This window comes from Dromiciops gliroides, chromosome 4, assembly GCF_019393635.1.
Source record: "Dromiciops gliroides isolate mDroGli1 chromosome 4, mDroGli1.pri, whole genome shotgun sequence".
NCBI lineage: Eukaryota > Metazoa > Chordata > Mammalia > Microbiotheria > Microbiotheriidae > Dromiciops > Dromiciops gliroides.
In genome coordinates, this window is record NC_057864.1 from 285,713,310 (window position 1) to 285,725,603 (window position 12,294).

The 12,294-nt window shown below is 32.7% G+C and overlaps 1 pseudogene; it reads right to left on the bottom strand.

Moving 5' to 3' along the window:
• Positions 1-1,809: 1,809 nt before the first annotated feature.
• LOC122725961 lies at positions 1,810-2,413 on the bottom strand (annotated as a pseudogene).
• Between the last annotated feature and the right edge of the window lie 9,881 nt (positions 2,414-12,294).

Below are 12,294 nucleotides of genomic sequence, written 5' to 3' on the forward strand. Positions count from 1 at the left end.
GATAATTAAAAGCCTTGTAAAAGAAGCACAAACAACACTAAAAATAATACCTTATAAAAGAAAATTGGGAAAATGGTGGTGGGAATACAAAAGCTCATTGGAGAAAATAATTATTTAAAAAATAGAATTGGGTAAGAGGGAGCTAATGACTCCATGATAAATCAAGAAACATAAAACAAAGCTTAAAAATTTAAAAAAAGAAAATGGGAAATATGTCATAAGAAAAATAATTGACCTAGTAGATGACTGGAGAGAGATAATTTAAGAATTATTGGAGAAATAGATAGAATCATGATTATAGAGTCCAAATATCAACTCTGTGGAATTCGCCCAAAATTCATTTCAAAATCTGGAGTATTAAAGACAGGTAAAGATCAGAGTGATAAATTTTCCAGTCTAAGACAACTTGGTTGGTGGCCACGAGAGTTCTGTGACACCAAATTGGGGATCAGTCCAGAGTACAGTACAACAACAACAGCAGACCCTCTAGTTAGTCATGAAAGCATGACAACCACAAATAGTAAGGGGATCAGACAACTGGTTAGAAAGAGATTACAGGGGATACTTTGTAGGCACTGGGTTAAGAGAACTATTGAAATTGCCTATACATCATTCTGCCTTTCTCTTCTAGGACAAGGAGAAGCACTAATGTTTGTGAAAATATGGGAGGAAGGGACCTTGTCACAGTTCCAAGGTTGAGAATAGTGCTTGTGATAACTCACAAGGGAGGAAGGAATCCAGTCTCAGTAACAAGGCAGAAAAAAAGCACTGGCAGTTTCAGCTGCAAGGAAGCAGAAAACCAGGTCACAGTTCCAGAGCCAAGAAGATTAGTAGCATTTGTGGCTTCAGGAGAACAGTATTTTTCCTGAGTTAAAAGTAGATAACAGGTCCGAAGAACAGTGAACACATCTCTCTTTGGACCACACCAGCTTGGAAGCACTCCCAGAATTAATAAATGGCTAGAATTAGTTTGAAAAACAGCAGCACAAAAAACTCTGAAGCTTGGGACAGTGTCCCTTGAACTCTAGGAGCAAAACATAATATCAACACAAAGTTAAAAGTCAAGAAATTGGCTTGAAAATTAACATACAACAACAACAAAAAATAAGAACCTGAATTTAAAAGTTCATATAGTGACAAGAAATATAAAGACACAAATTCAAAAGAATACATAGGTAAAAGCAAAGCCTGAAAGGGGGGAAAACAAACAACACATGAATTGGACACAGGTTAAAAAAAAAGTTCCTGGAAAAGATCAAAATGGATTTTAAAACTCAAAAAAAAAAAGAAATATATTGTAAAAGAAATTAGGTTAATGCAATAAAGTTATGAAAGCAGACTCAACAACTTGTCAAAAGATGCACAAAAAATACTGCAGAAAATAAAACTTTTAAAAACAGAACTGACCAAATGGCAAAAGAAGCAAAAAGAAAAAATCCAATTAAGAATTTCTTTAAAAGTGCAACTGGCAAAAAAAAAAGTAGGTACAAAAAAACACTGAAGATGAAACTCATTAATAAATAGAATTGATCAAATGGAAAAATCTTACTGAAGAAAAAGCTTCATTAAAAAATAGAATTGTATAAGTGAAAGCTAATGACTCTATGAGACATAAAGAAATAAATCAAAATCTAAAAATTAAAAAAAAGAAGGAAACATGAAATTTATTAGTAAAAAATGACCTGAAAATATAGGTCTATGAGATATAATATTAGAATTATTGGACTATCTGAAAGCCATGATTAAAGAAAAAGTCTAGACATTTTTTTATGTGTGTAGCAAAACCTTTATTTGATTTCTGGCAGCCCCTTATTTTTTGGCCTTGGGAACATCTGCTTTCTGGGCTGGACCCTTCTGAGCCAGTGCTTTCTGAGCAGGTGCCTTCTGAGCAGCTCCCTTCTTGACTGGGGCCTTCTGACCCTTCTGGCCCAGGGCTGCCTTCTGACCCTCAGCCTTCTTCAAGGGGATCTCCTTGGCAGAGACCCTTGAGGCCAGGGCCTTCTGATCAGCTCCCTTCTTGGGAGAACCCTTTTGGGTGGCCACCTTCTGCAGCTTCTTCACTTCATGCTTGATAATTCTGTTTCTCATCTTCTTGGCCTTCATGACCTTATAATGATCAAAATTTGTAATCTTAACTTTCCTTTCTCTGGCTTCAATCTTCTTGGCCCATCTTGTGGCTTTCCATTTTGTACTGATGTTTTCTTTCTCCCAGGAAACCCAAACATACTTCTGACAAGCACTGTGGGGTACTTGAGAATGAAGTCTTTAAGCTGCATACATTTAAATGGCATGGCCTGCCTCCACACTCCACTACATGGGCTATCCACCAAAGCCCAGTTCTGATTGATTACATCCATGATGACTACCAGCTTGCCTTCTTGTGGCCAATTTCCACATAGCGCTTGAATACCATGTTGGCGGCAACGAGCCTAGACATTATAAATTTTTTATATATTATATATTATATATTTTATATTTTTTTTTCAATTTTTTTGAGGCAATTGGGGTTAAGTAACTTGCCCAGGGTCACACAGCTAATAAGTCTTAAGTATCTGATTCCAGATTTGAACTCAGGTACTCCTGATTCCAGGGCCGGTGCTCTATCCATCATCTCATACAAAACAAACAAAAAATTAAAATAGACCTAATTAAATGGGATAGGCAAGTAAACTAGATCTTTGTAAAAGACACTACAGACAATGAAGTAATATTAATATTAAACATACATATACTAAATGATATGGCATATATATTCTTTTTTTTTTTTAGTGAGGCAATTGGGGTTAAGTGACTTGCCCAGGGTCACAGCTAGTTAAGTATTAAGTGTCTGAGACCAGATTTGAACTCAGGTACTCCTGACTCCAGGGCCGGTGCTCTATCCACTGCGCCATCCAGCTGCCCCGACATATATATTCTTAAAGGAAAGGTTAAATGAATTATGGAAGGAAATAATGATAATATACTGGTAGAAGACCTCAATTTTTCACTGAAGTCTAAAAAAATGTTTAAAATATAAAATAAATTAAGAAGATGAATAGAATATTTAAAAATTTAGATGAAAGATCTCTGGAGAAAACTGAATAGTAGTAAAAAGGACTATACTATTTTTCTTAGATGTGCATGGCACCCACACAGAAACACATCATTTATTAGGGCAAAAATAAAAACAAAAATAGAACCCTCACAACCAAATGTAGAAAAGCAGAAATATTAAGTGTATCATTCTCTCAACATAATGCAATAAAATATATTTTAAAGGCCTTGGAATCATATATTAAAATTAATTATAAATTAAATAATCTAATTATGAAGAATGAATGGGTTAAAGAACAATTCATAGAAACAATAAAAAATTTCACTAAATAGAATGACAATGATAAGGCAACACAATAAAAGTTATGGAACACAGCCAAAATAGCACCTAGGTAAGAATTAATGGCCAATTTGTATTTGTATTAGGAATATAGGACTGTTTCAATATTCAGGAAACTACAAGCAATACTGTAGCAAAAATGAAAACAACAAAATATAACTGTTTTATTATATTCAAAAAAGAGATTGACAAAATTCAATATCATCTTCAACTAAAGCCTTTAGAAACCCTAAAAAAAATGGAGTATTTCTTAAAATGATAAGTTCTATCTATCAAATTCCCAGAGAAAGCATAAAATATAACAGGCATGAACTTGAAATCTTCCCAATAAGATCAGGCTTAAACAGAGAAGTATATATTGTGCTAGAAACCCTAGCTATAACAATAAAACAAGAAAAATAGATTAAAGAAATAAAAATAGGCAAGGAATAAAAAAAATTCTTCTCTGCAGATGACGTAATGATGAACAGAATACTATAGATAATCAACTAAAACATTTGAGACAATTAAAAACTTTAGTAAAGTTGCAGAATATAAAATAAACCCACAAAAATCTTCATCATATTCAATGACCTAGGAGAAAGAAATAGAGAAATTCTGTTTAAAATCCCTGAAAGGCATAGAAAATATTGGGGGTCTATGTAACAAGACAAACCCAAGGATTACATCAACATAATTTTTTAAAAACGAATTTTGTTTGTTTGTTTTTGGTGGGGCAATGGGGGTTAAGTGACTTGCCGAGGGTCACACAGTTAAAATAAAATTTTTACAAGACAAAATTCACACAGATAAAGACAGATCTAAATAATTGGAGAAAGCATAATTGCTCACATGTAGGACAAGCCAATATAATAAAAATATTAATTCTACCTGTTACTTTGTTTATTCAATGCCAAATCAATAAAACTATCAAATGTTTATTTTATAGTGCTAGGAAAAAATAACATAACCCAACTGAAAGAACAAAAGGTGAATAATGCAAAGGCAATAAACGGAAAACATGTGAAGAAATGCAGCCTAGAAGTTCCAGATCTTAGATGATATTACAAAATGCTAAACTTCAAACAAGCTGGTATTGCTAAAAAAATATATAACAAATTTTGTATCAATGAAATAGATTAGATACATTATACACAGTTGTAAACAACCATAGTTAACTCATGTTTGGCAAATCTATAGAACAAAGTTTTTTGGGGGTATGAATACACATTTAAAAAAAAAAAACCTTGGGAAAACTGGAAAGTTGTGTGAAAGAAACTAAGCATGAACCAACATCTCACATGGTATACCAAGAAAAAAATGACTTAGACAAAAAAAGGTGATGTGAATGGTGGAGTACAGGAAAATTGTCCTGTTAGAAATATGGATAAGGGAAGTGCTTAAGACCAAATTAAAAAGAGTGAAAATCACTGGAAATAAAATAGATAATTTTGATGAAATGAAATTAAAAATCTTTGGCACAAACAAAACAAATACAGCCAAAATTAGGAACAAAACCAGAAACTATAGGAAACAGTGCAGCAAATTTCTCTAATAGAGACATCAATTTTTAAATATGAAAGGAAGTAAACTAAATGTAAAAAGAGCCATTCCCAAATTGATAAATGGTCAAAGTCTGTAAGTAGGATATTTTCAGAAGAAGCAGTCAAAGCTATCAATATTCATTTGAAAAAGATAGTGTAAATCAGTGCTGATTAGAGAAATTCAAATTCAAATTACTCTGAGGTATCACCTTGTATCTATTAGATTGGTTAACATGACAGAAATGGAAAATAGCAAATGCTAGAGGGAGTGTTGAAAAATCAATATACTAATGCACTGCTATTGGAATTATATATTAGTCTAACTATTCTGAAGAAAAATTTGGAACTTAGACCAAAGGGCTATAAAAGAATACATACCCTTTGTCACAAGAATGACAGTACTGGGCATTTATACCAAAGAGAACAAAGAATAAAAGGACCTATTTGTATATGGAAGATGTTTTCATAGTGGAAAAGAATTGAAAATTGAAGGGAAGCTCATCAAATGGGTGAACAAATTGTGGTATATGATCAAGATGGAATACTATTAATGGTAAGAAGGATGGTTTCAGAAAAATCTGTGAGAATTTATTATTAACTCAAATAAAGTGAAGAAAGCAGAAGCAGGAGAACATTACACACAGTAAAAATGATTTTGTAATGATTATAAACAAAGATTTTGCTACACTGATCAAGATATTGATTCAAGAAAATTTTACTGAACCCACGATGAAAAGTATCATCCAACTGAAAAGAAAGAACTAAACTCTGAAAACAGATTTAAATATATTTTATTTTAATATTTTTATTGTTTTAATTGTCTATGTTTATTATTGAAACATGGATAATATAGATTTTTTTCCCATAATTTCTCATTTCTGATCAATAACTGATATAAAATTGGGAGCTTTCTTAATGGGTTTGGGGGGGGAAGAGAGGAGAGAATTTATAATTCAAAAAAATTAATAGCTTATATGTGATTAGAGAATATTAAACACAATAAGTATATATGTGTAGATGTATAGATATAGTAATAGAGAGATGTCTGTGTGTGGGAGAGAGAGAGAGAGAGAAATCAAATCAGACACTTGACAATTACTAGCTGTGTGACCCTGGGCAAGTCATTTAACCCTCATTGCCTTGCAGAAAAAAATACAAAATGCCCCCCAAAATCCAAACCCCTGAAACAAGTAAAATTTGAAGGAGCAACAGTCAGGATTACACAGGACTTGGCAGCTTCTACATTTTAGGATTGGATGAGTTGGAATATGATATTTTGGTAGGCAAAGGAGCTTGAATTACAACAAAGCAAAATTGAGAATAATATTTCAGGGGGAAAGATGGACATCTAATGAAATAGGGGATTTTCAAATGTTCCTGATGAAAAGACCAGAGTTGAACAGAAAATTTAATCTTCATATAGGAGACTCAAGAGAAGCATAAAAAAGTTCTCATTGAAAAGAAAACTGACCTGGAAAAGAAATACAGGAGAGACAATTTGAAAATTATTGAACTTCCTGAAAGCCGTAACCAGAAAAAAAAGTCTAGACACCATATTCCAGGAAATTATCAAGGACAACTGCCCTGAAATTAGAGAATCAGAGGATAATATCATCATTGAAATAATCCACTGATCACCTCCTGAGACCCCAAAAGGAAAATTCCAAGGAATATTGTAGCCAAATTCCAGAATTATAAAGGGGAAAGAGAAAATACCCCAACCAGCCAGAATGAAGTAATTTAAATATCATGGAGCCACAGTCAGGATTGCTAAAGACTTGGCAGCTTCAACATAAAAGGAACACAAGACTTGGAATATGATATTCAAGTAGGCAAAGGACCTTAGATTGTAGCCAAGAATCTATTACCCAGCAAACCTGATCATTCTCTTTCAGGTGAAAAGATGGACATTCAATGAAATAGGGGACTTTCAAGGTTTCCTGATGAAAAGACCAAAACTAAATGGAAATTTGATCTTAACATGCAAGACACAAGAGAAGTTGAAAAAAAGTAAACAGGGGGAAAAATTATTCAATAAGGTTAAACTGTGTACATTCCTACATTTTAAGATAATACTTATAACTCATGATAACTGTGTGTATGTATATATATATTATATACACACACACACACACACACATATATATATATATATATATATATATTTGGGCAGACAAAAATAATATACATAGAGAGTATAAATATAAATTGTCCTTGATGTGATGAAATAAAGAAAATTAATGGGTGAAAAAAAGGAGTTTATTGAGAGAAGAGGAAAGAGAGGTGGAATAGGGTTAATTACATCATGAGAAGAGGTACAAAACACCTATTACAACAGAGGAAAAGAAGGGAGGGGTGAACATTGTTTCAACCTTACTCTCAACAGTTTTGGTTCAAAGAGGGCATAACATATAGGTTGACTTGGATAAAGAAATTTATCTTATTCTATAGAAATGGAAGAGGGGTGGTTACTGATAGAAGGGAGGCAGAAGCAGGGTAGAAAAGCTTAAAGAAAAGGGAGGGCACATTGGGGGAGTCAGGGGTAAGAAGGAAAACATTGGTGAGGAGGAATAGGGTGAAAGAAGGGGAAAAAAGTACAAAGAGGGTCAATAGAATGGAGGGAAATAGAGAGTGAGTAATAATAACTGTGAATGTGAATGGGATCAACTGTGACACAAAACAGAAACAAATAGCAGTGTGCATTAAAAAACAGAATTCTGCAATATGTTGTTTAAAAGAGGGACATTTGAAGCAGAGTGATACACACAGAGTAAATTTAAAAGGTTAGAGCAGAATATATTATGCTTCAGTAGTTTTTAAAAAAGTAGGGGCAGCAATCCTTATCTCAGACAAAGGAAGGGCAAAAATAGATCTAATTAAAAGAGATAAGGAAGGAAACTACATGTTGCTAAAAGATACTATAGATAATTAAGTAATGTCAATACTAATCATGTATGTGCCAAGTGGTATAGCATCCAAATTCTTAAAAGAGAAGTTAAATGAGCTACAATAGGAAATTGACAGTAAAACTCTACTAGTAGGGCATCTGAATCTTCCATCCTCAGAATTACATAAATCTAGCCACAAAATAAATAAGAAAGAAATGAAGTAGGTGAATAGAACGTTAGAAAAGTTAGAAATCCTGAAAATCAAAGAAATTAATAAAATGTAAAGCAAGAAAACTATAGAAGTAATCAATAAAACTAAGACCTGGTTTTAGGAAAAAAACAATAAAATAGATAAAAGTTTGGTTAATTTGATTTGATAAAATGAAAGAAGAAAACCAAATCATCAGTATCAAAAATGAAAGGGGTGATTTCACCACCAATGAAATGGAAATTAAACAATAATTAGAAAATATTTTGCCCAACTCTATGCCATTAAATTTGACAATCTATGTGAAATGGAAACTTACAAAAATAGAAATTGCCTTGGTTAACTGAAGAGGAAATAAAATCCCTAAATAAGCCCATATTAGAAAAAAGAAATTGAACTAGCCATTAATGAAATCCATAAGAAATAATATCTCCAGGGCCACATTGGTTTACAAGTGAATTCTACCAAACACTTAAAGAACAATTAATTCCAATACTATACAAATAGGTGAAGAAGGAATTCTACCAAATTCCTTTTATGACACAAATATGATGCTGATACCAAAACCAGGCAGAACCAAAACAGATAAAGAAAATTATAGACCAATTTCCATAATACCTAATTTATGCAAAAATCTTAAACAAGATACTAACAAGGAGATTACAGCAAGTGATCGTCAAAATAATACACTATGATCAGGTCGGATTTATATGAGGAACGCATGTTCATTCAACCTCAAGAAAACTATCAACATAAAGACATCAATGAGAAAATTAATGAAAATCATATCATTATCTCAATATATTCAGAGAAAGCTTTTGACAAAATGTAGCCCCCATTCCTAATGAAAACACTAGGGCACTTAGGAATAGGTGGAGCTTTCCTTAAAAATAGTAAGCAGTATCTACCTAAAACCATCAGCAAACATTATATGTAATGGGGGTAATTAAGAAGAAGTCCCAATAAGGTCAGGGGTGAAACAGGGATGTCTATTAATTAATATTGTACTAGAAATATTGGTTTTAATAGTAAAAGAAGAAAGATGAATTAGAACAGTCCAGGATGACGCAAAACTCTTTACAGATGATATGATGGTATACTTACAGAATCCTAGCAAATCAACTAAAAAATTACTTGAAACAATTAACAACTCTAGTAAAGTAGTAGGATATAAAATAAGTCCACGTACATCATCAGCATTTCTATACATGACCAAAAATATCCATCAGGGAGAGATAGAAAGAGAAATTCCATTTAAAATAATGGTAGATTATATAAAATATTTGGGAGTCCACTTGCCAAGACAAACCCAGGAATTCTATGAACACAATAACAAATGACTTTTTACAAAAATCAAATCAGATCTAAATAACTGGGAAAATATCAATTGCTCATGAAAAGGCTGAGCTAATATAATAAAAATGACAATTCTACCTCAATTAATTTACTTATTCAGTGCCATACCAATAAGATTACATAAAAATTAATTTATAGATCTAGAACAAATAATAACAAAATTCATCTGGAAAAACAAAATGTCAAGAATATCAATGGAACAAATGAACAAAATACACTGGACATTGGACCAGCTGTAGCAAATCTGAAGCCTTAATATAAAGTGGCAGTAATCAAAACTGTTTGGTTCTGGCTAAGAAATAGAGTGATGGATCAATAGAATAGGTTTGGCACAGGAGACACAGTAGTAAATGACCATTGTAAACTACTGTTTGATAAACCTAAAGACTCCAGTTTCTGGGATAAAAGCTCAAAATTCTTCAAAAATTGTTGGGAAAACACACACTGTATACCAAGATAAGGTCAAAATGGATTAATAATTTAGACATTAATCATGATGCTATAAGCAAATTAGGAGAGCAAATGGTAAATAGTTCATTAGATCCATGAAGAAGGAAAGAATTTATGCTTAAATAAAATATTGAGAACATCATGAAATGTAAATTTTTAAAAGATTTTGTCCAAAGAAAACCAATAAAACCAAGATTAGAAGGAAAGCAGAAAGCTGGGGAACATTTTTTTTTTATTCAGTGTTTCTGATAATTGTTTCATTTCCCAAATATATAGGGAACTGAGTCAAATTTATAAGAATAAAAGTTATTGACAAATTGCTAAATGGTCAAAGGCTATGAACAGATGAAGACATTAAAACTATATTGTCATATGAAAAATGTTCTAAATCATTATTTATTAGTGAAATGCAAATTACAATCATTATGAGGTACCACCTGACAGTGATTAGATTGTCTAATATGAAAAAAAAGAAAGTGAAAAATGTTGGGGAAGATGTGGGGAAATTGGAAGATTTTTTTTGGTATTTTTGTTGGTATTGTGGAACTGATCCAACCATTCTGGAGAGCAATTTGGAACTATGCCCAAAGGGCAATCAAACTACACATACCCTTTGGTCCAACAGTACCACTACTTGTTCTGTATACCAAAGATCTTATTTAAAAAATGGAAAAATTCCTACATGGACAAAACAGTTATATTAGCTTTTTTTGTTGTGGCAACAAATTGGGAATCTAGTATATGCCCATCAATTGGGGAATGGCTGAACAACTTGTGGTATATAAAAGTAATAGAATATGATTGTGATGTAAGAAATGATGAGCAGGCTGACCTCAGAAAAACCTGGAAAGACTTACATGAACTGATGCTGAGTGAAAACAGCAACATTGTGTGATGATCAACTATGATTGAATTAGCTCTTCTCATAAATACAATGATTTAAGACAATTCCAGAAGACTCATGATGGAAAATGTTATCTGCATCCAAAGAAAAATATATGAAGTTTGAATGCAGATCAAAGCATACTATTTTCACCCTTTTTGTGGCTTTCCCCTTTTGTTCTATTTCTTTTTTCACAACATGACCAATGTGGAACTATGTTTACATGATTGTACATGTATAACCTATACCATATCACTTGCTGTCTTGAGGAATGGGCATGGGAAGGAAGGAAGGAGAAAAATTTTGAAACCCAAAATATTATAAAAATGAATGTTGGAAATTAACTTTACCTATAATTCGAAAAAATAAAATAGTTTACAAAAATAACTATGGAAAAATATACCCTGAATTTATTTGATTCTTTACCATAGTTTAGAGCATGAGATGCCTTAGGGGAACTTTTTTTATTTTTGGTGGGGCGATGAGGGTTAAGTGACTTGCCCAGGGTCACACAGCTAGTAAATGTCAAGTGTTTGAGGCCAAATTTGAACTCAGATCTCCTGAATCCAAGGCCAGTGCTTTATCCACTGAGCCATCTAGCTGCCTCCTAGGGGAACTTTTTAAATGGAATATTAAAAAGTTTTGACATTTAAAACAATTTTTTATCATGGCAACAGAAAATGTATAATGAGATTATAGCTTTAGAGTTGTCAGGTACTGTGAAGATATTTGCCTCATACAATATGACTTTATGAATTAGGAAACTGAATCTAAAGGGGATAGTTTAGTTGCATAGGTTCACAAAGATAGAAACTGCAAGAGGAAAAGTTTGAACCCAAGTCTACCTGACTCTAAAAACCCCCTATTTTGTCCACTATTCGAACTGTAATAATCTTATACTTGTTATAATAGGTACAGAAATAATTTATAATTGGTCAAAATACTTTGCAATATTCTACTTAAAACAATCTAGCCAGAATAAAGACAAATAAGTAAAAATATTTCTGAATAATTTCTATACAACCAATAAGTATTTGCTTATTTTCACTTCTGCTATCTTACTTCCTTGCCATTTCCTATTGTAAATAGTGTTACCAGTCCTCAAACTCATGGGTGAATTAGGAGGATGTCTGCCATAAATATGTGAAGACTTCCCCAATGAAATGAGTGCATGAAAAAATGTATTGTGGAGTGCTTACAGCTTGGTCAGATGTTGAAGATGCCAAGATCATTTACTGCATCCCAGGACATCCTGACTTCTGTCTTGCCAGTGGACTCTGGAACTCTGGAAAAGAGTGAGGATGATGACTTTGCACAACTCTGCCTCACTTAAATTCATGTGCAAATCAAGACATTACTCATAATTACATTGTTGCTCTTCAAAAATGAAGGAAGAACAACTCTAAATTATCTCCCCTCTCATAATAGAGCACTGGGATAAGTTTAGGACTGTTTTGTTTCCAGAAAGTTGTCACTTTGACAACTTTAATATGGGGACCTCTTTAGACCTCTGACTTTGGGGAGTACTGAGTCATTTTGGGGTCATTTCAGTCACGTCCAACTCTTTGTCACAACATTTATTTTTATTTAGTGTTGTGGTTGTTGCGTGTTTT